The sequence below is a fragment of the Cupressus sempervirens genome, chromosome 10 (assembly GCF_028749045.1).
Source record: "Cupressus sempervirens isolate cs-2001-9-10 chromosome 10, ASM2874904v1, whole genome shotgun sequence".
NCBI classification, from domain to species: Eukaryota; Viridiplantae; Streptophyta; class Pinopsida; order Cupressales; family Cupressaceae; genus Cupressus; species Cupressus sempervirens.
In genome coordinates this window covers 211,209,250-211,234,289 of record NC_143127.1, presented here as the reverse complement: position 1 = coordinate 211,234,289, position 25,040 = coordinate 211,209,250, and the positions used below count along the sequence as shown (strand labels likewise).

General features: G+C 34.0%; 1 protein-coding gene across 2 annotated transcripts in view; it reads left to right on the top strand.

The window, feature by feature from the left end:
- The first annotated feature begins 4,275 nt into the window (after positions 1 to 4,275).
- LOC149533383 (proteasome subunit beta type-7-B-like) overlaps positions 4,276 to 25,040 on the top strand; it is a 75,308-nt gene continuing 54,543 nt past the window's right edge. The window contains exon 1 of one of the 2 annotated variants that reach the window (XM_089803432.1): positions 4,276 to 4,437. The gene's annotated coding sequence lies outside the window, so the exon portion shown is untranslated. Of the gene's footprint in view, positions 4,438 to 5,163; positions 5,186 to 25,040 lie in introns of those variants that run through there. The other variant, XM_089803433.1, reaches the window with a different exon arrangement.

Sequence of the window (25,040 nt, the reverse complement as noted above, 5' to 3'; positions counted from 1 at the left end):
AGAGAAATAATATGCATATACAGGCACTAGTTTTTAAGTTGAGCTTATTGCCTTGTTTCTTCATGTGTTCTCTATGGTTATATTTAATTGAATTGATGATATACTAACATAATATAATGCTTTCCATTACTTCATCTAAATGACAATCTAATATATTGCTTATTATCACTGTCAAATTGATACCAAAATTTAGTTCCTGAATAATTTTATTCGAAGCACAGATGAAATCTTTGCATGCAACTTTATGAACATCAAGTATTCCAATTCATGGATGATATCTATCTATGACTACATTCTAAATACAATTACAACAATGATTGGATGCATACTCTAGACCTATACAAAAGTCAAGATTGATCATAAAAATGCATCTAGTTTATTTATGTGAGACTTGAGGAATAAGAATAACAAAATGATGATCTTCAATTCAACTTTCTAATGTCTACCATGACACTTAATCCTTTCTTCATTACATTCATATCCAAGATTATGAACCAACCACATCAATACAATGAATATTCCTTCATGATCTTCTCAAGCTTACATTCAACCATTTATCAAGTATACACACAAGGTGGTGAGATCACCATATCAAATATACAGATGGAGAGACCTTTCTATAACACATAATGGATTCACGATCTTTCTAATAAAAAAAAATGAGAATAATAACAACATTCTTACAAATACATAATAATACACTTAACAAGATGGAGTTTGTTTCTCCATTTTTCCACTCAACAATAGTATTCTCCCTTCTAATGCAAAGGTAAGACTTCACAATTTCCAAATGTCTAAGGATTCAAACAAAAAAAACCTGCAAATAACAGATAAAATGTAGAACCATGGAGGCTCACCTCTCGACTTAGGCCTCAAGGAGGCCACCCATCAAGCTTGAGAAAACAAGGCACAAATGGTTGCACACCTTCACATTCACATATCATGCAACTATAACAACACATTTCAACACAACACAATACAACCCATCCCAAGGCTTGCACGTAGATCCTTCCATAGAATCAAGATGTAGGGTGAAGGTGGGCTCTCTTCGTTAGGAGAATGTAAAATCCATGAATCACATATATCCACATTTCCTCATTAATAACATTCCCTTTCAAAGCTTAACAATGTCTTTCCTTCTTCATACACCTCCTTGTACCTTCCAAGAATGCAAGTAATTATGAAGTCCATACTCCATTGGAACACATCAAAATCATCTCCACACATGGGAGAGTTTTCTCAACTACATGGGTGAGCCCAACTAACCCCTTCACCCAAGCATCTCTTCCCTCCCAAGGGTGAGTGTGCTTCACACCCATTTTACACAAACAATCAACATGGACAAAAACCAAGATTCAAGAAAGAAAACTCAGAAACTTCTCACATTCACACACATACAGCAAGATTCTTCACAAAACCACATCTAATCCATAACAAATCTACAATGCAATGAAAAAAAAAAAAACCATATCAATCCTACAATGCAATGAAGAAGATACCATATCAAATCTATAATGAAATGAAGAGACACCATGGATCATGGATACCAACCTCACTCCAAGCGATGGCAAATGAAAGTTGTAGCAGAGCTCCTTCCTCTTCCTCCAAACCCTAAATGTCTCTAAAGTTAGAGAGTGGACAAGTGGATTTCTAGTTTGGCCATGCCTCTATATATGACTCCCATTTTCGGATTCAATATAAAATGCATTCTTTTTGGGGTCTCCTAGGTCTTCTAGGTACCCTAGTGGTCACTATTAGCCCCCTCACTTAAAGTATGATCATGAGTAGGGTTTATTTCCATCACAACTTCACCTTAGAGCTACTTTTTGGCCCTCACAATGCTAGGTAAAGTCAAATTTCAAATTTCTTATGGGGGTAACCTTTGTTTCCCTTACTAAATCAAGGCAATTAGGTCCAATTCTTACTTAAGGGATTTAACTTGAGATAAGGTGGCTACATGATCCATCAAAGAACATGTCATTTTCACATAATGAGTACAAGTGTCACGTGACACACACAAAATTCACTATACATCACACATGACATGTTTTGAATCTACTCATGAAATACATGCTACACACATACATCTCACGTTTACAAAATAAAAACATCACAACGAGGTTTATGAATCTTCTAAAGATTCACCTTGGCAATGTCATATTAACATGTGGTTATACCTTGTTTCCTTGTTATGTTTTCATGGTTCCTTTCCTGTACACTAAACTCGAGCATCAGTAGTCCAATGAAAAGTCACATATAAAATACATATGAAAGTAAAAGTATATGATAATTTCGTTATTCTACCATTCACATATATCACATGCCATAATTAACTTCCTATTCTCCATCATTTATATATAAAGCATTTAATCATTAACCCTCAAAAACCTGCATATTACTAACTTCCCTACAAGATCAAATTAAGCATTTGAATCACATCATAATTCCATTACTTATCATAATAGTGAAATACTAAATAAATATCCATTAATTCATTGACTATGCCAAATAAGTCATAATACATATCATAGTGGAAGATCACAAGGTAAATATCATCGGATAAGTAGCAAAATTTACTGTCCATCCAGTATCAAAATATATGTCGAGATATCTAGTCCTAAATAACAAAATAGAAATACAATATCTATGCTATGATGGGTCGGGGTGAGGCCTCATAACTAATTTACATTATTATGAGATTTTCTTAATTCCTAATTGCCCAATTTCCATCTTGGTGGGAATATACAAATCTTTAAATTCAAAATCAAATTAAATTTCCCCTTAATTGTGCTTCCAATCTCCTATAACCATGTTACATGATTTTCTTACATTTTTTCTCCCACCTCTTCTCTTCTAATTTGGCTTCCCAATTGCCTATCAATTTCCTTCTTTCTTCTTCCACATTTCCACTAATTTGTCCTTGATGTGTGCATTCTGTCTGTGCATTCAATTTGTCATAATTATGACAATCTTCCATTTGCACACCCATGTTTCCAAATTTGTTTTTTGGTCTACAATTCCTATAAATTGAGATGAAACTTTCAATCCAAAGCTAACCAACAACTTTTAAATCTTCTCATAATTTTTATTATCATATTACCATCATCTTGCTTTTATTGTGTCAATATGGGAGCTACATCCACTTATTTGGAGAAGCAAGAAAGGGCGCAATTGTTAAATTGAGGGAGTTTGCTTGTTTGCTTACTTTTATCTCAATTTCTTTTGTGTTAGAATTAGGAATTCTCGTGCATACTTTTAGAGTGTGATGGCTCCTCTTGTGTGCAGGTTTTCCCCTTTTTCTAGTGCTACATATATTAAACAACGAAAAGCTCATGTCTTTAATATGAAAATGTTTATTTTAACAAATTTGATTTCCAAGATATAAAATATATAAATAAGTATTGAAATGGGGCATTTTCATAAAGTTTAAAATCTTCTATGTTTTCCTAAGTTAGACAAGACATGACAAAGGTCAAAGGAGTGGGGACAACCTAAGTATAAGTCTAAAATACATTGAGATTTAATATGTTGTGTTCACAACATCTTAGGTGTGACATAGGTAGGCAGACAATTACCTATGAAGAGCAGAAAGGTATTATCTACATTTTCTACAACAAAGGGGTGGTTGAAGAGGAATGACACTTTATCATGGAATGTGTTGCTTACAAAGATATTTGTACTCAATATAACAATGACTTAGAGGTTAGTAGACTAAATAAACTATTTGAAGAGATGGAGCTCCACAAAACTACTAACTTCTTGATTAAGATTCACAAAATCAACATTAAAAGAAATTTAGATATTATTATCACGATTCAATTGTATAATTTTCGAGTCAAATTCATTGGTCCATGTTTCATGATTAGTTGTTTAGAAGAACCCATCTCTCATGAGAATGAGTGAAACACTTAACACTTATTGCATATAAGTAATGCACATAGAAGTGAAACACTAAGTCTTCCTAAGAGGTCATCCATTTCGATACTACTCCAACTCGAACACATTTGACCTCTATGAATATCACTTGAACACATTAAATACTAAAAAACTTATTCATTCTTATGGTAGATTTCTTTTTAGAATTATTATTTAACAAATGTGAATCAATGAATCTATCTGAAAAAAATACACAATTAAAACTCAACAGCAATATCACAATTTAACACATATTAAGAAGAAAAAAAAAATCACTATTTTTTCCCCCTTTTTTGTCGCTTAGATACATTCATTAATTCAAATCCTTTTCTAAAAGCCCCTCTCCAAGTCGTGAATTCTGTCACGGGCAGCGGGAATTGGCAAGGCACTCCTGTAAAGTGGAGAGCGCCTTTGCTTTTTGTACCTGACATTAATATTCATATGTGTCGTTGCTCCGAAGTAAGCTCTCCATTTCTTTTCTTCCTCTTCGTCGTCGTCGTCACGTGCCTGGCTGAGATTCGGGTGAGGAACCCCTTCTGCCCAAAAACACTGTTGAATCATCCTAATCATAAACATGTTAGATAACACATCGAGGCTTTCATATTCTGGATCTGTTTTAATTTTTCTTAAAAAGGTATACGTCAAGGGGGACCAAATTGGCTGTTTCTAAGGAAACCTCAATCGGCACAGTTTTATTTTGGAAAACGAAATTCTGTCTGTACAGCAATTAAATGCTCAACAGGGGGCTGGGGAAAACTTAAATCGTAGACAGTCCTTAGGTCTCAAACCTTTGGCTATAGTATGGCAGACTTTAATTCTCGAGTTGATCTTTCGTTACGTTTTTTACGTTGGTTTTGATTTTTCATACAATTCAAAGAGGGATTGGAATGCGAATTTGGGTCGAAATAATTAGGGTTTTAATGTTGCTGGGGGTAAAAGCAGTAATGTATTATCCAGGGTAACTTATTTTCGGTGAAACTTGAAGTCGATGAAGTAAATTTTTTTTTGAAGTTGAGAGAAAACTCGAAGTTAATTAGGTTAGCAGTGGACTGGCTCTTGGTATAGTTTCAGGTTTGGATCAAGTAACACTTGTATGTGGATGCCTGGCCGTTAGAGATACTCGTTTCCTAGTATTTCTCGGTAGATATAACTTGCAGGGGGGTGCAATTCTTAACAAGGGGCCTTGCCAAAATGTGAACATGATGTATTTCTTACAACAGCATTTGCATTGGAAATGGGCACGAGGGAAAGGGGTCTGCTAAGAAAAAAGGTGCTTCCCTGTACCGAGCACTTTTGGTAACTTCGTTACAGCCAATTTTAATTTTTAGAATGTTAATTACAGTGTTCGTACACTAGTTAAGTGGCCCCACAAATAGTAAAAGCAATCCAAACCATCTTTACTAGTCATGTCATCTAAGCTATGTTTTGCCTCAATTGGAAGATCGTTTCTATATGGATGAGGATGAAAAGTTAAATTTATTACTTCTTCCCCTCTTAAGAAATGCCCGTTTCAAGGAAATATAATTGTTCCTTCCCCCTTTAATAAAGACTTGTTTAGCTACTGTCTAGTGATTATTAGCAATACGAAGTTGAGAGATCTTGTCTTGTGCTAAAATTGTTCCTTCCTTAACTATTAACTTGTCTAGTGAGTATCAAGAATATGGATGAGACAGATGATTAGGATAATGATTTCCCATGGAAGATGTTGACAAAGTCATGACTTAAGTGTCAAAATACATTATGTTGTGAAATTTCCTGCTATAAATATTGATATTCTTTTAAGTTCTACCTTATATATGGACATAACCTCATCTGTGCTCTTGTATTAATTGACTGGCTTTACTCTAGAATTATTTACTCTAGAATTAGAGAAAGGTCTTCTTTCAGTTTATATTGGCAGATTTATATGCCTCGTTTGTGTTATAGAATCTGCATTTTTTAGTGTTCAAATTCACTACTGTTGCTATTTTGCCTCACCTAAAATCACATCTTCTTTATATAACTATTTAGCATAAATCCTTTGAATGTAAATTATGCATGAAGTTTTAAGAATATTATTAACTTATGGTCTCAAGAGGGGCGTGAAAAAATTTCTCAGCAATTATAAGCTTTCCTTTCAAGCAATTTGGTTTTACGAATGTTCAAGTTTTTCTGTTAAGAAATTTATATGAATGCGAGTAAATTCTAGATTATAAATTATTGCTATGGTCCTAGAGAGGAGGCATATCCCATGTAAAAGTGGCTGACCTAAGTTTTTATATCAACACTAGTGGGTCGCATGGATTTTTATATTATTGTTTAGCAGCAGATCTATCTATATTTGAGGATTTCATGACAAAGGATTGGTACATTTTTTCAAGTCCATGGAACTGTCTTCATATTATAAGTAGGAGCCCAAGCCATTTCTAGGGTATTCCATCCTTCACAACAGATGTAATAGTCATAACATTGAGTATATTTATTTGCTTTCAGTGATTGAATGATATACATTTATAATTAGAGCATAAGATATGGTCATACTTGATTTGCTTTCTCTTATTGCTCTAGAGATAATCAATGTTGCATGAGCATGGATGCGAATATGATCTCGGATATAGATATAATTATTTGTGAAAACCTTCACTTAGGATACAATTGGATATGGCTGTCATAAAAAAACACACACATATATTGATTCTAAGTTATTAGAGTAGATTTTCATTACTTTATAAACAATACAAACACAATTGCCACATTAATAATTATTAGTTGATTTAGCAATTGGCAATATAAAAAATTACACAAATTAGGATTTTTAATAAAATTAACAATAATATCATTTAAATATAAACTGCTATAAAATACAATAAAATTTAAATAATTAGAAAAGAAAAATATTTAAATGTATTAAAAATAAATTAAATTTAAATGCTAAGTTGGTAGTTTGGGGTCGGTCTAAGACTTGGTTTTGGGGAACTGGTTCAAAAGTATGGCAAAATTTTGAAATGGGGTTCGGTTTGGCCAACTTTTGCTTCTCTTGACCATAATTGTGTATTTTTTTATAGATATTCTTCTTGTGGGATGACCTTAGAAGCTATTTGATGACTTTATTGCTAAAAACCCCAATTGGGTGATTGTGATTTCATTTGATTATCAAGGCTCTTGGGACACTTTTGGGATTGGAGCCCCCAAAATGTTTTGTGGTAGTAGCTCTAACATGTCGACTAGCTATAGGATATCATCTTGGACTGACCCTTGTTTACCACCAGAGAAAGTTGTTATGGGGATGTTGCTTTATGAGAAATCATGGGTTTTCAAGATGATCAATGATTTCTATTTTTGAAAACCTCAATTGGGTGATTGTGATGGCCCTTGATTATCAAGGCTCTTGGGACACTTTTGGGATTGGAGCCCCCACAATGTTTTGTGGTAGTAGCTCTAACGTGTCGACTAGCTATGGCATATCATCTTGGGCTGACTCTTGTTAACCACTAGAGAAAGTTGTTATGGGGATGTTGCTTTATGAAAAATCATGGGTTTTCAAGATGATATACAAGACAAACACAAAAGAGAACAAATGAGAAACGGAGGAGCCCCTGAACCATGAACCCTACTAAAATGATACTCAAATTTTGTACGAACTAGGTTTTGGTTCAACAGTATATTCTATGAAATCGATAATGTAGTCTAAATCTAAAGAAATAGATTAATAGTAATAATAAAAACTTAAAATGCTTGTTAATTGCCATTTCAGGGTGGATATAGATGTGCAAGAAGCGTTGCTTGTTTGAGAAAGCTCAAAGTTGTGGATAAAACTAAATTTTGTTGGGGCGTCAAAGGGGAATCCAAAGCCCTTTGTAGAAGGGTATGCATCAAGCGATTCACAAGGATATCTTATTGCTTTGGATCAAAATGAGTAATTGCTCAAACCAACAATTGGATCAAAATGTGGTCTATTTGGCCAAAGAATAAAATTCTCCTAGTCATCTTTGGTGAGTGACATGTGAAAGGGGTAGTAACATGTTGGCATACACTCTTTCAAACACTTGTCATTTTTGCTGAATCGAGTGGGGGAGATGTTTTAGGATTTCCAAAATATTGGGTGTGAGGATTTAGAGCTCTTATACAATGCCAAAGGATGAGGGATTGATTTGATATGATAGATGTGGTACCTAATGAGTGAGTGTGTACGCAAAACCAAAAACTGTGCTTGGCAGAATTTTAGAAAAGTATTTGAAAGGGGTGTTTAAAATTGATAAGTTGTGTTTGAGCTAATCATCGACATCATTTTGGTTGAGGAGTTCATGCCGTTATAGCATAGATATTGCTTGAAAATTGACATTGCCTTGCTATTTATGGCTTGGGCATTAGCGCTAGGTTCCAAGAAGGATATATTTGTTGGTGTAGCCGTATTACATTTTTTGTTTTAATAGTTTTTTGTAACCATAGAATTTCCTCAAACACACTTTGTATATATCCTCCTTGATGCTATTGAATAAAATCATCAATGTTCATCATTTGTCATTTGTTATGTTGCACTCAACTTTGCAAATGGTGTGAAGATATAGTGAAGTCATGATCTAGTTTGAGAATGGCGACAAAGAGTTGTTATGTGTAGATCAATAACATTCTAACTTTGTCATTGAAAGGAGACATCTATTTGGTGTTGAATTTGATTGAGATGGTGTAAACATTAATGTACGTCTCTTTTGATATCAACAAATGCCAAGGAGGCTCACTATCAGAAAGGACAATATAAGGTAGTTACATAATAACAAATTACAATATTCTTGTTAAGATTATTTGTGATTGGAGTAAAAATAATCATGGCAAAAATCAAACAATTTTCATGGAATATATTTGCAACACTGAATGAAGTAAACTATTGTAATTGATGTGAAGAGCTTTTGCAAATCATTACCTAATATTAGCTAGTCTACGTGTGTAGGATTAAAGGAGTGACTTGAATGGGTTTCTAATCATTATTGGATTTGCACGTATCATTCCTGGTGTCTCGTGATTGTTTTGGACTTTATTGTTGACTCCATTTATTGTAAGTTGCAAAGCATTTTCTATTGCATGAGCAATTTGAATATAAAGTTGAGCATGAGGTTGGATGCATAATATGTATACTATTGTGGTGGTAAAGAAGGTACCTATTCAACGATTCATGAAGGAGAAATGCTTCTGTAGATGGATGCATAATATGTATACTACTGTGGTGGTAAAGATGGTGCCTATCATACAAGGCATCTTGAAATAATTCTTCCAACGACTCATGAAGGAGAAATGCTTTTGTGGATGGATGCATAATATGTATACTACTATGGTGGTAAATAAGGTACCTATCATACAAGGCATCTTGAATAATTCTTCTGACGACTCATGAAGGAGAAATGCTTCTATGGATGATTTCCTTCTTTATTGTTGATTCCATTTCTTGTAAGTTGCAAAGCATTTTCTATTACATGTGCATTTTGTATTTAAAGCTGAGCATGAGGTTGGATGCATAATATGTATACTACTATAGTGGTAAAGAAGGTACCTATCATATAAGCCATCTTGAAATAATTCTTCCAACAACTCATGAAGGAGAAATGCTTCTGTGGATGGATGCATAATATGTATACTACTATGGTGGTAAAGAAGGTACCTATCATACAAGGCATCTTGAACTAATTCTTCCAACACCTCATGAAGGAGCAGATGGTTTCCTTCGTTATAAAGATGAAGAATACACGATGTACTATGCGATCTTTCTTGCTAGTGCTCCAAATTTGATCTTATTGGTGTGTTGTTTTGTATAAGTGTGTATGCTCCCCGATTCCTTATAGTATTCTCTTGTGGATTTGTATTTTGTAAAATGGAGTTTTAATTAGATAAATACTTTGGTTTAACTTTCATACGTGCAGGAGTAGAGATGATAAAGCCAAGGCTATTATTGGTCATGCTCTTGCAGATTTTGAGTTTCATCACATAGATTTAGGTAACTCTTCTACAAACATTTGGGAAAATCTAAACAAGTTGTTTGGAGCAAAAGTTGTCAAGGCAAAGTTTTCCCTAAGATTTCAATTGTTTAGATTTAATATGGAAAATGGAATCACAATATCAAACCATATAAGTAACCTAAGGCCTCTCATTAGGCAACTTGTAGAAGTTAAGACTCCTATTGATGATGATGATTATGCTAAGGCTATCTTGTTAAATAGTTTATCTTTTAAATATAGTAATGTTGTCTTTATACTCAACCAAATCACCTCACAAACTTTAGAAGATTTGATTTCAGCCCTTCTAGTAGAAAAGAAGATGACGAAGGAAGTTATAGAAGAAGATCATCTAATCAACAAGGCATTATATTCACGAAGTACTAAAAAATGGTTAAACAAAAATAGAAGAGGTAATAAATGTTTTTATAGTAAGAAAAACGGCCACACAACATGGATTTGCAAAACTAGAGCTAGTGATGTTTTTAAAGGTAAATTGAAAGAACAATATGATGAAGAAGGTAATGTTGCTTGCATTGAAGATGCAGATACATCAGATAATGGAGAAACCATTAATAAATCTCCTATTAATCCCACTTTTGTGCTTTGAACCTTCATTTCCGGAGGTTGATCACATCAGAGGATGGAAGAAATTTTCATTATCACACAAGTTAGCTTCTTGCTATGAGATGGTGCTTGTATGAGAGGCATTTTTGGCTTTTCTTTCATGCTTATGTTTTTCTTGCTAATGTTGATAAAATTGAAGAATACATGTTATGTGAAGCTTCATTTTCGAGACTGGTTTGGGTGTTGATATTGTGCTCAATATGGATTGTTGTTGAGCAAGATTCAAAGTATATGATTAAGAATTGTACCATATCGTGGTCATCAGACAATAAAAGAGGTTTATCACATCTCTTAGGAATCATTGTTGAATAATTCAAGACTTTGTGCATAAGAACACAACTTGAAGCTACACCTCTTCGAGGGTTACATGACAACTTGATGGAGCCTTGCTCGGTTCAAGGTTTGCTACTCCAGGAGAATATTTTTCTCAAACTATGTATTCATAGTATGTAATCAACATGTTTGATTTTTTAAGCCTTAAGGGAGGAGTCCCTAGGGCAAAGTGAAGTTGGCATTTTTAGGATCAATGTAATAAGGGAGGGAATGTTAGCGTAATTGTATTACAATGTTTGTTTTAACAATTATTCGGTAAGCACAAAACATTCTCAGACACACTTTGTATATATGCTCCTTGATGCTATTGAATAAAATCATTAATGTTCATCATTTGTCTCTAATAATATTGTTTGTGATGGGGTGCATTTGCTTTGCATGTGTTAAAATCAAGAAGCACCAAGGAAGGGGAGGGGGGTGAATCAGTGTTTTGCAATGTTTTACTTTTACCTATTGATTTCTTAATCACAAACCTAATGCAATAAGTAGTAAACAACCCAAACATAAAACAAACATCCTTAACCATGTTTTTTTATCGAGGAAACCCAGTCAAGGGAATAACTATGGTGGTTATGGAACCTACAAATTGCTCTGTTAAAAGTAATACCTTGGTAGGGGGTTTAGTACCAATGGGGTATGCGCTTACATACAAGTACGTTGCCTAGAAATCACTACATAGATTACAATATATAGAGATTACTTCCTTACAAAACAAATATGGATTACAATCCAAAAGATGTATTGAATGACAAAATCAAATAAGTTTGAATAGTTCCATCTAATAGCATACTGTGATTACATACCAAAATTGTATTGTTTTGCTCACCTATCCTTTGCCATATGTTTCTTTGCATAACCAGTATGATCATCCATCACTTTTATATCATATCCAACCTTTGCTCTTCTTGATTAACTAAAAAACTCGATCTAATATACAGTTTATCAAACTTCATTGATTGATTCAAGAACAAAACATAATGTGCGTAAAGAGTTGGGTAAATCTTTACACAAATTGCTCACTTGTCTTTCACCGTAGAACTCTTTTACTAGGTCAACTCTATTATCTCGATCTCAACAATCAACATAGACCATCCACTTGCTAGGATTAGTGACCAATTTATGTAATATCCCCAACCGGCTATAACTTCGACAAACACCAAATTCTTCAATTTGTTCAAAAATAAATTTCGCATACATAATTTCAGAATAATGATACATAATTAAATGAACAAATACTCTTTATTCATTGCATAAGTAGTACTGATTAAACACCCATACAATGAGATGCAAAATGTAATAGTGAACCTGGCAAAGTATCAAACTTCTCCACCAATTACAGCCTAAGATGTAATGCTACAGAAGTCCCAAAATGGCACCCAATAGCAGAAGATCAAGTGTTCATTGGATGCAGATTTAACAGACCATAGAAGCAAACCAAAGTCGCTCCATATAGCAGGGCACTAAAGCATCCAATACGGCTTATATATGCAGATCGAACCACACTGAAAGCTTACCCAAATGTGCAGCAATTTGACATTTCGTAGCAGGGATTTGATTGCCAAACATAGGACAGAAATCACGCCAATCAGAAAGGATATTAGGCATTTGTAATTGCAGATATCATTCACGCTGATACAAGGATGATGGATGCCAAAATTCAGTGAGATCAAACTCCCAAATGCAAATAAGAATTATCAAAAACTTCCAGCACAGTAGTTGCCTTTCAAGCTACAGCAGGAGCAGAAATGGAACTCCCAAATTAATTCACAAGACTCAAATTCCAGAACTACTATACCTCAGCAGCAGGTTGGAAAATAATCAGCTCCAACAATAATCTTCTCCTTAGCCACAGTAAAACAGTAGGAGAAATGGCCAATTGTATACCTCAGCACAATTGCCAATGCAAACTTAGAACAAAATCTCAGATTTGAATCTACAATACTTCAGCTGTAGACCAATGGAACAACTCATAATTCAAACCCTTATACTTTAGCAAGGGCACAAAGATCAGAACTTAGAAAAAGCCACAAAGGCATCAAAAGCAAATTAAAATATCTGAGCATGCTTTTCTCAACAAATGAGCTTGTATTTATAACCTCCAAATGCCTTTTTGTTGCCAAAATGTAACTTCACTCAAGAAGATTCACCACACAACATTAATTAGAAGCTTCCATTAGATTCTTTCACTTCACTTGGCTTAACTAATTAATAAATGACTCTTTCTGATTATAACTCAACCCTCAATTTAAGTGAAATTATAAAGTTAAATGATAACTTTATAATAAGCCATTTAATAATAATTTGGCCACTAAAAATATAATAACTCCCAAAATACTCATTATTTAAATATGTCGTTTGAAATAGGAGTCATACCTATTATTTCTCCGTGTGACCAAATGCACTTTCCAAAAATAGAAAGGATCCATCTCAATCAACAACCCACTTACCACAAATAGTAAGTACATAAAATTAAGCCCAAACGAAGTCCAATCTGAGCCAAACGAAGACCAACCTGTAGCTTACTGAATTGTGGAGAAGACAAGACCCTCCCAAGCCAAACCACTGCCTCAGAAGACCCTCTATCCACAATAATTGGCTTGCAAGGATCACAATAATAGGCTAATCCCTAAAACTCTAATGTTGGCAAAAATGGGGACATTACAATTTACCAACTGCTTATCTTTGTTCATAACTTTTCTTTGCAACAACGATACTCAAACTACGTAAATTGCTCACCGATCATCACCAATTGAAGTGTAGCTAGAATAAAATAGATTATGATGACCTGAAGCTTTTCATCCTTGTTTTTCCATACATTTTCATAGTTGCTTTTCTAATGTTCGATAAATCTAGATCCTGACAAGTGACAATGGGAAACGTATGTTGTTGCTATCAATGACAACATACAAGCCATAATGTAGCGTCTCTTGCAAACAAAATGGTGCTTCAAAATGAAAAAAATCGTGGCGGCAGAGATGGGGGTTGCTTTGCTCACCCAATATGGTGATTGGCAGAAGGTTGGAGATGTGTAAACCCCATTGCACCCTTTTTGGCTTGGAGTGTGACAAGTAAGAGAGAGGAGTGTCCAGTTGAGGTGTAGACAGGATGTGATTCCCTCAAGGGACTTTTTGCGCATCTTTAAGTTGGAGTGAATAAAGGAGTTGGCAAACTTGAAGAAAAAGGATGGAAAGAAGGTCAAATATGTGTTGGAAGATTACTAGTTTAACGATCCCATGGGGAAGTCAAAGAAAACTTGATGTCGATGCGGGCTTATTTTGATGTGTTTTCTGGTTTTTGGTAGCTCGTTTTTTAAAATTACAACATGGACTAATAGGGAACGAGGGATTATTTATGGTTATTAACTTATTGGGCGTGGCCCCATTTGGTAAAATATCTATGTAGTAGTAGGTGGAGTTACTCTATATTTGTAGATGTTATATTGCAAGTGTAGGGATATTTGGCATTGTGTATAGCAGAAGGTTGTTGGTAACACGACTGTGATAGCAGTGATGTCTTCACATGTTGGCATGCATACTAGGAAAGGATTAGCCCTTATTTTAAGTGTTTAATCTTAAAATAATAAATAAAATATGACTTATTTATTGATCAAAATAAATAAATAATATGAGCTTAAAATATAATTGTTTTAAAAAAGCAGAAATATAAATAAAGTTGTGTGATTGAAGTTTTCTAAATTTAGGAAAGTTCATGTCAAACTTAATGTTTTCTGGGCATGTGTGGATACACTACATGATGAGTATTCAAGTAATATCTGTATTGGCTATTCTGGGGCATAAATTTTCATGTTCTGTATTTTTTGCCATTTGTTTCAGCTTTTGCTTTGACATTTTTATAAGTTAAAATTTTTTCAATATTCAACTCATCCATTTGAGCACATACCACAATTTCTCCAGGCAAGGAAGTCTTTTTGTGCATGAAAGGGTTTCAAACTTTCAACTTTCAAAGTTTGCATTTTATGGATGCTTTATCGGACTTGCTTTAAATTTTGGTAGCTATGAGATAATTTCAAAATTTATGGTTGAAGAGCCTATATTATTTATCACGAATTCTTGCTATATCAGGTCTGCAGACTTAAAGATCTAGATATGGATGTTTAGATAAGGTAAGCGAACTGTTTGATAAGGTGGAAAAAGAAACTGTGGTTTTATGGAACAATTGCAAAGTATACACAATAAAATTAAACAATATAAATTTGAATTAAATTAGACAATATAACTTACAACTGGATGCCATTAGCAGGTATGATAGTTCATTCCACTCCTTGTTACCCCATTCCCCCTCCCGTGCCTTCCTTGCCCTTTTTTGTTCTTTCTTTTTCTTGCCATATCCCCCTTTCCCACACGACAGTCATCTCTTTACAGTCATCTCTTTAGCATCTGGACAATTTCCTCCTCAGAAAATCCAAAATGTGCTATGCTAACTTTCTTTACCAATTTTTTTGAAACTATTGGGAAGTGTTATAGTCATGGCTATATCAAATTTTATAGACCCTTCTGAGTGCTCACATTCTATACATGTTCTCTTCTTGGTTTTATTATTTTATACTTCTCTCCATGTTACCAATAATATGGGTTGGTATTAGTTGCACTGTCTTTCCGAGATTAGCCTTTGTACCTGCTAGCATTTCCAAACAAGGGACTTCCACAATTAATGTGCTATGATAACTTGGAGCGAGTATCCTTGATTTCTGTGATTTCTGAATCTGTTTTTCGGTTTTCCTTGTTCTTCCTTTCCTTAACACTCTGTTCTCCAACCACTCATCTCCCACTTGCGATTTTGCAGAAAATTAATTTCTCTTTGATTGGGAGAATACTTTCTATTCTTTTTCCAGCCTAACAAATCATCTTCACGAATCCCCCCTTTTGATCTCTTTCTGGCAAGTATTCATTTTTTTCCTTGATTGCTGTGTGAAGTTGCACTTCATTAATTTCAGTGGCTTTTATGCATGCCCAAAGGTTGCCAATGAGTTGGTGTTGCTTGGGATGGCAAAAGATAAGGATCTTCATTGAAGATTTGCTTTCCTAATTCCATGTAGTGTAGTTATTGCAACTTTGTACAATACATATCAAAGTTGTCTTTTCCCATTATTATTCAAACATATGGTTGTAGTCACAGAAATCGACCTAGATTATATTTTTTCAATCTTTCTAGATTAACAAAGTCCAAATGAGAACTAGATATTGTACAAAGAGATTAATGCTATCCCCTTTGCATAAAAGCTATTTAAGGCTACAATGTATTGATAATGTTGAACATGTTCCCTTTGCACAACGAAGTGATGTTGCATATCAAGTGATATCAAATGCTTTGCCAAAGAAGATTTCATTTGAACACGAACAAATAATAAACAACTCGAAGGTGACATTAAATATGTTGAGGGAAATGGATTTCTAAACAAAGGTGTGGTTAAGAAAAGGAACTTCCAGCTAGTGCATTGAATAATTAGTTGTTTGGCTTACTACTACTAAAAGAAAACATCTTTCAATAGGTGTTGTTGACTTGTTAATGCATATGAAGAGCTCAAAATAGTTGAATGGTGAAAAGAGATGGTTCTGTTTGGATAGAAGCTTGAAATAATAAATGTTAAGTTATAAACTGCATAAGTTTTATGAAGGTCAAAACTGTGACAATAGACTCCAAGAAAATCTTGGTGAATAGTGGATAGGGTTTTATAAGTAGTATCAAAATACAAAGTTTCTATGTCCACCTATAGGTGAGGCCTCACATGATGTTTCAAAATAATATATTTTATCAACTGTTTCAGAAATCCCCATTTGTTTTATAAATTGGCAATGAATTTTGGATGGCTAGGGCATGGCCTTACTGTCCCAGCACTCACAAGGCATTGCGGGACTATAAGACCTTGTTCTCAAACCACTCATGTTTAGTCTTGAAAACAACACCCATATGCAGGGAACTTTGTAGGCATAGTATACATCAAAGAAGCAAATTTCTGCGAAAAATTGTGATCAGTTGTGATTAATTTGCAATTGGTAAGGCTGATAATTGTTTACCCCAAAAAATTGGATTCAATTGTTCAACCCTCATCAATAATCCTTTGTACAAAAAAGTCAGCCGTTAAATCAGCAAAAAATATCATTTTAATCAACAAAAAAGCCATAAAACCATGAAGAAATTAAAATACCCTGTTCATGTTGTATTGAGCTAGATATTAATGATGAATGTATATGTTTTTAAATGTTATTATGGATTCTAAACATTTCATGTCCTGATATGAGTTTCAAAAGATTAATGGTGTGTGTAAGCCCTAAACGAAGAATATTACAAATAGGAACCTTACAGATGGCAAATTTAGTGACTAATGGTGTGTGAAGACCCTAAATTTGGAATATTACAAAAAGAACGATACAGTTGGCAATTTTATTATATGTCTATATTAGTCTAGATAATGCAATTCTCATCTTAAGATGCAATTACTGTTTTGAAATTAAATTCAGGTAAATCCCAAAAAGGGATATCACAATTGGTGTGAAAGCTTTGATCTTGCCAGCCGGTAAAGATAAAACAATGGATGCATTTTAATCAAATAGATTTGAAGGTCTAAGAAGGGATCAACAAACTTAGTTGTATGATATTCTATTGCTTATTAGGGATGACAGTAACCAAGTTACCATGGCAAGGCATGGGGCAGCTTAGTACCCAATGGGTCAGTAGAGCTGAATAAATGATAGTATTATATTTTGAAGTGACAATAAGTAAAATGAAAACCACAAGAACCAAATGATTCATGACATGATAGTAATATTCAGTGTCGAAGATGACAGTTATCTCCGAGTCTACTGGGAATGTAAGAAGCACTTAAAAGAGGATAAAGTGTTGTTCACAGACCTATTAGGACAGTGGCAGTAGGCATTCAGAAAATTACAGGACGTGTTCCCTTATGAATAACCATGAAAATTATGAGATTTAAATACACTTCACAGACCCTATACATGTTAATGTATAGTGGACAAGTTCAAAATGTTAATGAATAGTGGACAAGTTTCAAAATGCAGTGAAAAACTTCTAAGGTACAGAGTAATTAGATATTACATACTCCGAGGTTCACCATTAATGGCTGTGGACAGTCATGTAGCCTATAAATATTAAGCTTATGATGGTCATTATGCATGATATTACAAACACACAACCATTTGTAAATCTTGGGAAATCAGTTTCTCTAGTCTAGTTGGGTTTTACAGAATCCTATACATCTTCTAATGAGTTCACCTGAGGCCTTCTTTGTTAGCAGATTGCATGACCCAAACTTGTGTGTAAATATTTAAACAACATATTTTCAGTTCAAAATTTCTTCCCTGCTTATATTTTTTTTCTTTTTCCCTATCTTACAATGTTTGATTTTGGTGTAGATCAGGACTTAATTTAGACATTCGGTACACTTGCATGAGGAACATGACACATTTCTTTTCATATCTTGGAATTTTCTGCATATAAATTTTAACCAACAGAAACAAGAACATTCAAGTTTGCATTTGTGCACTTTCAACTCTTGCAATATCCTCCCAACATATTTTTTTCTAATGTGTGCAAGAGCATTGAAAATTGAAAGTCCTTTCTTATGTGTGCTAGAGCATTGGAAAATGTCTCTTATGCATGCGAGAGCATTGAAAATGTCACTTATGTGCGCAAGAGATTGAAAATTGTCTCTTATGTGTGCGATAGAGATCTTTATCTCTGATTTTTAGAAATATGATTGTTATAACCGTTACGGTTATCTTGCTAAATAAGACATTGGTGATAAAAATTGAGATAATATTAAATATAAAGATGTGTCATACGTCATACGTAGAGGCATGCATTTGGAATATGAAGAGTCATGTTTTGGGAAATTGAAGATACCTTTGGTTGTAATGTGAAGAGTCCCTTCATTTGTTATATATGTCGCATCAAGCGAAAAGTATTGTATGTTTGAACATTTCTTGATCGATAAAAGTGATCTTTTTGTTGTGTGGCTGGGTTTTTCTCTTCAAGTGGAAGGGTTTTGCTAGGATAACTTCTTGTGTCTTTTGCATTTCTTATTCTCTTTGTTATTGCTGTTTGTCTTATATTTTCTGGGCTAATCTTAACATGGTATTAGAGCCTAGTTCGATAATAACATTAAGAGAGTTTCTTATATATTCTTCTAGTGATGTTTTTGGCATTAATGTAGTGTGTCTTATATCTCCCTAGGTTTTGATTATAAGCATATGTTTAATTGTGTGCCCATTTTGCTTTTCGCTTGCCACCTTGTTCATTGCAAATATTTCCTACTTCCATTGATCGACTGTCAAATTGATAGCACTTATTGTCAAGGCAGAAAACAACATAGCATGCATAAGAACTATTTGAGGATGCTCTTAGGTGAGCCTTTGCGCTTGTCAACAGTTACCAGGATAAGAGCAATTTTTATTTCTTGTGATTGGCTAGACTATTGTTTCTCAGTTCAGGCGGTCTCAAGAAGAGATTGATGCATATCTCATGCTCTTTCCTCTCATTCAACTTGTTGATAACAAGAGAGTACGAAGAAATCTCTAAGATTGGTCTAGACACCCTCTAGACGACTTGCGTTTTGATGGAAACTCAAACGGTATTGAGAAATTCATCTGTGCGTTTATGAGGAGGGATGAATCGATTATATCGAGCAGACGTTCTGAGAGTTAACACGATGTTCCTTCTTGGTTAGTAGAAGTGAATCAGGGCTTGAAAAAGTTTTGAGAGCTGTAGAAGACATTGAGCTATACAACTCATCCACATTGTGGATACCAGTTATTTGCTTGCTATCGAGGGTGAAGAAATTACATAGAAACCCGGTGTAGGCATTCATGGAAGGTAGGATTGGTGTTCGTAACATGGAAGTGTGCTCAAGAAGTCGCATTCTAAGAACCATAGCTCCTAAGGCAAAAAGAGTCATCGTATAGGTAGATGCGAGCACTGAAGGCATTACTCTATATGCCAAGTCACCCACAATGAACAACTGAGAGGTCAATGTCCAATATTAAATTGGGAATAAATTGTAGCTCGGGGGAATTGTCAATAGTTGTATCATTTTTCCTTATTGGCAGCAATAGTTCATTCTTTCATCAGTTTCTCATGTCTCTTTACTTACACTTACTTTCCTGGCAATAAAACAAGTTTTGTAATCGTTATATAAGTGCTATGAGTATCGTTTCTTATCATTCTAATTTGAAGAGAACAAGAATCAAAGAGCACATTGAAGTTTCTTGTCTATGGGCGTGTATGAGGTGGATTGAAGGATATATTGGGAGGCTTTACAAGGTGCGGGGCATTTCATACGAGTATGGTACGGGTAGGCTTGAACAAGTCTCAATTGGTGGAGGACATTGAAGTTATTTGCCCTACTCATGTTTTCAATGTGACAAGAGTTACTGGTAACCCTAATGTCGACTGGTGCGAGTCCCACAAGGTAGAAACCATTTGAACCAATGTTGTTGAGATGCTCAATCTGGCTGAGGTTTGTCGGGAAAACAACCTAGTTTTGATCAATTCTATTGCGGTCTGTATTTTTTAGTACGATGAAGATCATCCACTTAGGAGTGGGATTGGCTTCAAGGAAGAGGATATGCCTAATTTTGGTGAATCCTTTTATTCCAAGACAAAAGCCATGGTTATTCCTGGCGAGACCTTTACTATTGTTAATCGTGTTGGGCATTGTTCATGCAGAGATTTCCGCAATCTTTTTGTATAAGTGTTGATGCTCTCTAGATGTGTTTCTCATTTCGATTGAGTCATTTCTAATTATGAAACTCTGTGTTTTTTTGTGATGCGGGGATCAATGGATCACTCACATATATATCAGAGTACACCAGACTGGCTGAGATACTTGTCACCATTTGCAAACTTCTATATATGCTTTGATGGGGCAAAATCGGCATGACACGCGAAACAAGATTTTGGTCAACAATCAAGCATTGATAATTGATTAGATAAGTATTCTTCTACTATGTTCTATTTTTTATTGTGTATATTATCCATGTGGTTTTTGATAGTAAAATTTATATTGATGCCATGAGCATTACATTGGTTGTAGAGACAGAAGTTAGAATCTCAAACACAAAAGAGATTAGTATTTATGATTATATCTCTTGAATATTGATTGTAAGTAGTGATTCTTTTTAGCATTGATAGTTGATTTTAATAATTTCTATTAATTGCAGGATGCAATGGGATTATTCAATATAGATGAGAATGTTGCTTTAGAGGGAGATTTTTTAGCTTTAGAGGGGTGGTTCAATTTGTTGTTTTCTTGTGATGATCAAGTTATTCTTGTTGAGAGGGAGGCCTTTACAGAATCTCTACCATTCTTATACATTAATGAGTTTTTTGTCTGTGGCAATTTAGGTTTTCTAGAATTTGAGACTCTTTTGAAAAGAAGTCTTAGCTCTAATTTTCCTTGTTGATTATGAGTTCTTATTCATGTGAAATTAATAGTAGCTGTAAGGACTGCTTTGAAAATTGCTTCACTCACGAGGGAAATCATAGTCACATAATGTAGAGAGAGTCCATGATGCCATTGTGTTGAGTGATTCCCTGATGGGAGTTGGGTGTCATGTTGAGAGAGTCCATGTTGTAAGCAGGCTGTAAGCCTTGCAGGCTTGTCATGTTGAGAGAGTCCGCTTTGGTTGTGATTCTTGCAGGATCTTCATGTTGAGTGATTCCATGAATTATGTTTTGCTTAGATAACATTTTTTTAATGAAAATCTATGTGATTACAATTTATCATTGACATTTTTTGTTGCAGCTATGTGTGACTGCTATGCTTAAGATTTCTTTCTTGCTAAGAGAGTGTTGAAGATTGTAGCTGCGATAGAGATCTTTATCTCTAATTTTTAGAAATATGATCATAATAATTGTTATGGTTATCTTCAGCTGAAGAAGACATTGGTGATAGAAATTGAGAAAATATTAAATATAAACACGTGTCATATGTCATACATAGAGGCATGTATTTAAAAAATGAAGAGCCATGTTTTGGGAAAATGGAGGGACTTCAGTTGTAATGTAAAGAGTCTGTCTATTTTTTATATATATGGCATCAAGCGAAAAACATTGTACATTTAAACATTTCTTGATCAATAAAAGTGATTTTCGTTGCGTGGTTGGGTTTTTCCATGTTAAGTATATTAGCTTCATGGTAATTGAAGCAATATATTTACATATATTTGGTTTATATTAAATCTGATTATTCATATATATATATATATATATAACTGAAACATTTAACTCGTTTATATCTAACTCTTATGCTATCATACACTCTCATATCTATATCTATATATATAATATCAAAACCTTATATTACTAACCGATCAACTCAATATACCGAATGAGATAATATATCATTTAAGATAATATGCATTGAATGAGTTTAATATTGGGTGATGAGGATAACCAATACTATGAACTGTCATCAGTCATTGTTAAGGCTGTGATTATTATTAAAGAGAATCGGTGTATTGATCGGTGTCTTCTAAGGTATGTGTTGGGGTATGGTTATGTAGGGTCATATCCCTACGTAAACATACCTCAATGCACACATATTATTGCTTGAATTCTGAATTCTGAATCAGTCAATCAATCACAAAGGTAATTGCATCTCAGTCTATTCAGATCTGCATATATATATAACTGTATCAGTACAAAGACAAAAGGAAATCAATACTAATATATAAGGACATTTCAGATCAAAAATACATTTATAAGAAATTAAATTGAAGATTGTTCAAGATAATTACATATTCAGATTGTAAAGGTTAGTAAGTCTCCACCATTAAATGACTGAGATGCAATTACCTCTGTGATTGATTGATTGATTCAGAATTCAGAATTCAAGCAATAATATGTGTGCATTGAGGTATGTTTACGTAGAGATATGACCCTACGTAACCATACCCCAACACATACCTTAGAAGACACGATCAATATACCGAGTCTCTTTAATAATAATTCTCTAAACTTTACATGGTATCAGAGCCTAATTGGTAGAGAGACTTCTACATTTAAATTCTTGAAACAATAGTGACAAACATGTCAAACAATGTTAGAGCAGAGGATAGACTGGAAGGAGCAAAAAATTTCTTCTTATGGAAAATTTGAATAGTAACAATCCTAGGAGAATTAGAACTAGAATCATTTATTGAATCCAACATTTTAATCCCTAAAGATGAGGCAGAAAAGGCCATTTGTAAAAGATGAAATAATAAAGCTAGGAAAATTATTGTTTTATTCAGTAAAAGATCATATTCTTCCATCCATCTCAAATCTCAAAAAGGCATTCGAAGTATTCAAGACAATTAAGGATACATTTGAAATCAATAACTCTGGTAGATTAATTACATTAAGAAATCAACTTATGAATACAAAAATGAATAAAGGACAGTCAATTTCATCCTACCTTGGAAAAATTTCTGAAATAAAGAATCATCTATCTTCTATTGGAAGCAAAGTAGAAGACCAAGAACTATCTATAATAACACTTAGAGGATTACCTATATCTTGGGAAGCATTCATTCAGGTTGTCAGTAGACCCTCAATACTATCTTTTGATCAACTAAAAACTGATTGCACATTAGAAAAATCAAGACTAATTTCAAGAGAGATCATTTCAAATCAAGAGGGAGAAAATCAAGCTTTTTCCACAGTCTCCAACAACAAAGGAAAGAAGAGGAAGTTTAAAGGAAATAAATATGACAAGAGGAAAGGAAATAATAATTACAAAAGACATGATTTATCCAAAGTTAAATGTTATAAGTGTGAGAAATTCAGAGATACCTTCAGAAATTGTCTAGAAAGGGAAAAAATCGTAGCTTCTTCAGTTGAAACTAAAAAAGATGAAAATTTGTTATTTTATTTTGCTCTATCAAGTGGGATGAAATTAAACGAAAATGTATGGATAATAGATAGCGGTGCTTCCCGACATATAACAGGATTCTGAAACTTTTGGAAATTATCTCACTTAAGGAGTCACCATTGGAGACAATTCCACATATCCAGTAAAAAGAATTGGTACCTATTCTATACAACTAAGAACTAGGGTTACACTAAAATTGGAAGGTGTTCTTTTCATACTAGGCATAAAAAAAAATCTAGCATGAATCTTTGGACTTGTTGATGAAGGGTTTCAAGTCACCTACAATGAAGACGAAGTATTGTATAGGCCTAAAAACACTAATCTCACGAATGCTATCTCCATAGGAACTACATACGAGACCTTATATAAACTTTGCAACATTCAAAAGCAAGCTCTAAGTCATGAAGTGACAAATTCTAATGAATAATGGCATACAAGGCTCAGACATATTGGATTCAGTTCACTTCCAAATATAGAAAAAATCACCACTAGAACACCTAACTTAAATTCAAAACATATAGGCACTTGTAAAGGATGTGCTCTAGGAAAGAATATAAAAAAACCTTTCTCTCCTAGTGAACACAAATCTAAATAAGTTTTGGAACTAGTTCACTCTGATTTATGTGGACCTATGCCAACACTTTTTCTAGGAGGATTCTCTTACTACATAATATCCATTGATGACTTCTCCAGGAAAATTTGGATCTATTTTTTAAAGGTCAAAGAATCAAATGAGGTCCTATCAAAATTCAAAGAGTTCAAAGAAATAGTGGAAAATTAAACGTCAAAAAGAATTAAAATGCTAAGATCAAACAATGGAGGAGAATATACCTCTGAAAATTTCAAAACTTTTTTTTACCTTTGTTGGGATCAAGAGGGAGTATACAGTACCTTATAATCCTCAACAGAATGGGGTAGCAGAAAGAAAAAATAAAACCATTGTTGAAGCAGCAAAAGCCATGCTTAATGATCAAAAATTATATTTCTCATTTTGGTTAGAGGCTACCAATATAGCCGTATACATTCAAAACAGATTTCCACACTCAATACTAGAAAACATAACTCCTGAAGAAGTTTTCTCAGGAACTAAACTTGACTTAAGTCATCTTAGAATATTCGGTTGCCCTGTTTACATTCACATACCTAAAGAAAAAAGAACCAAGTTAGAACCATCCAGGAAGAAAGGAATATTTGTTGGGTATAGTGAGAACTCCAAAGGGTATAGTTTATATACCTGGACAAAGATCAGTTGAAGTGAGCAGAGATGTCATATTTGAAGTTTAAAACTATCTACAAGTATAGAAGATGAGCCC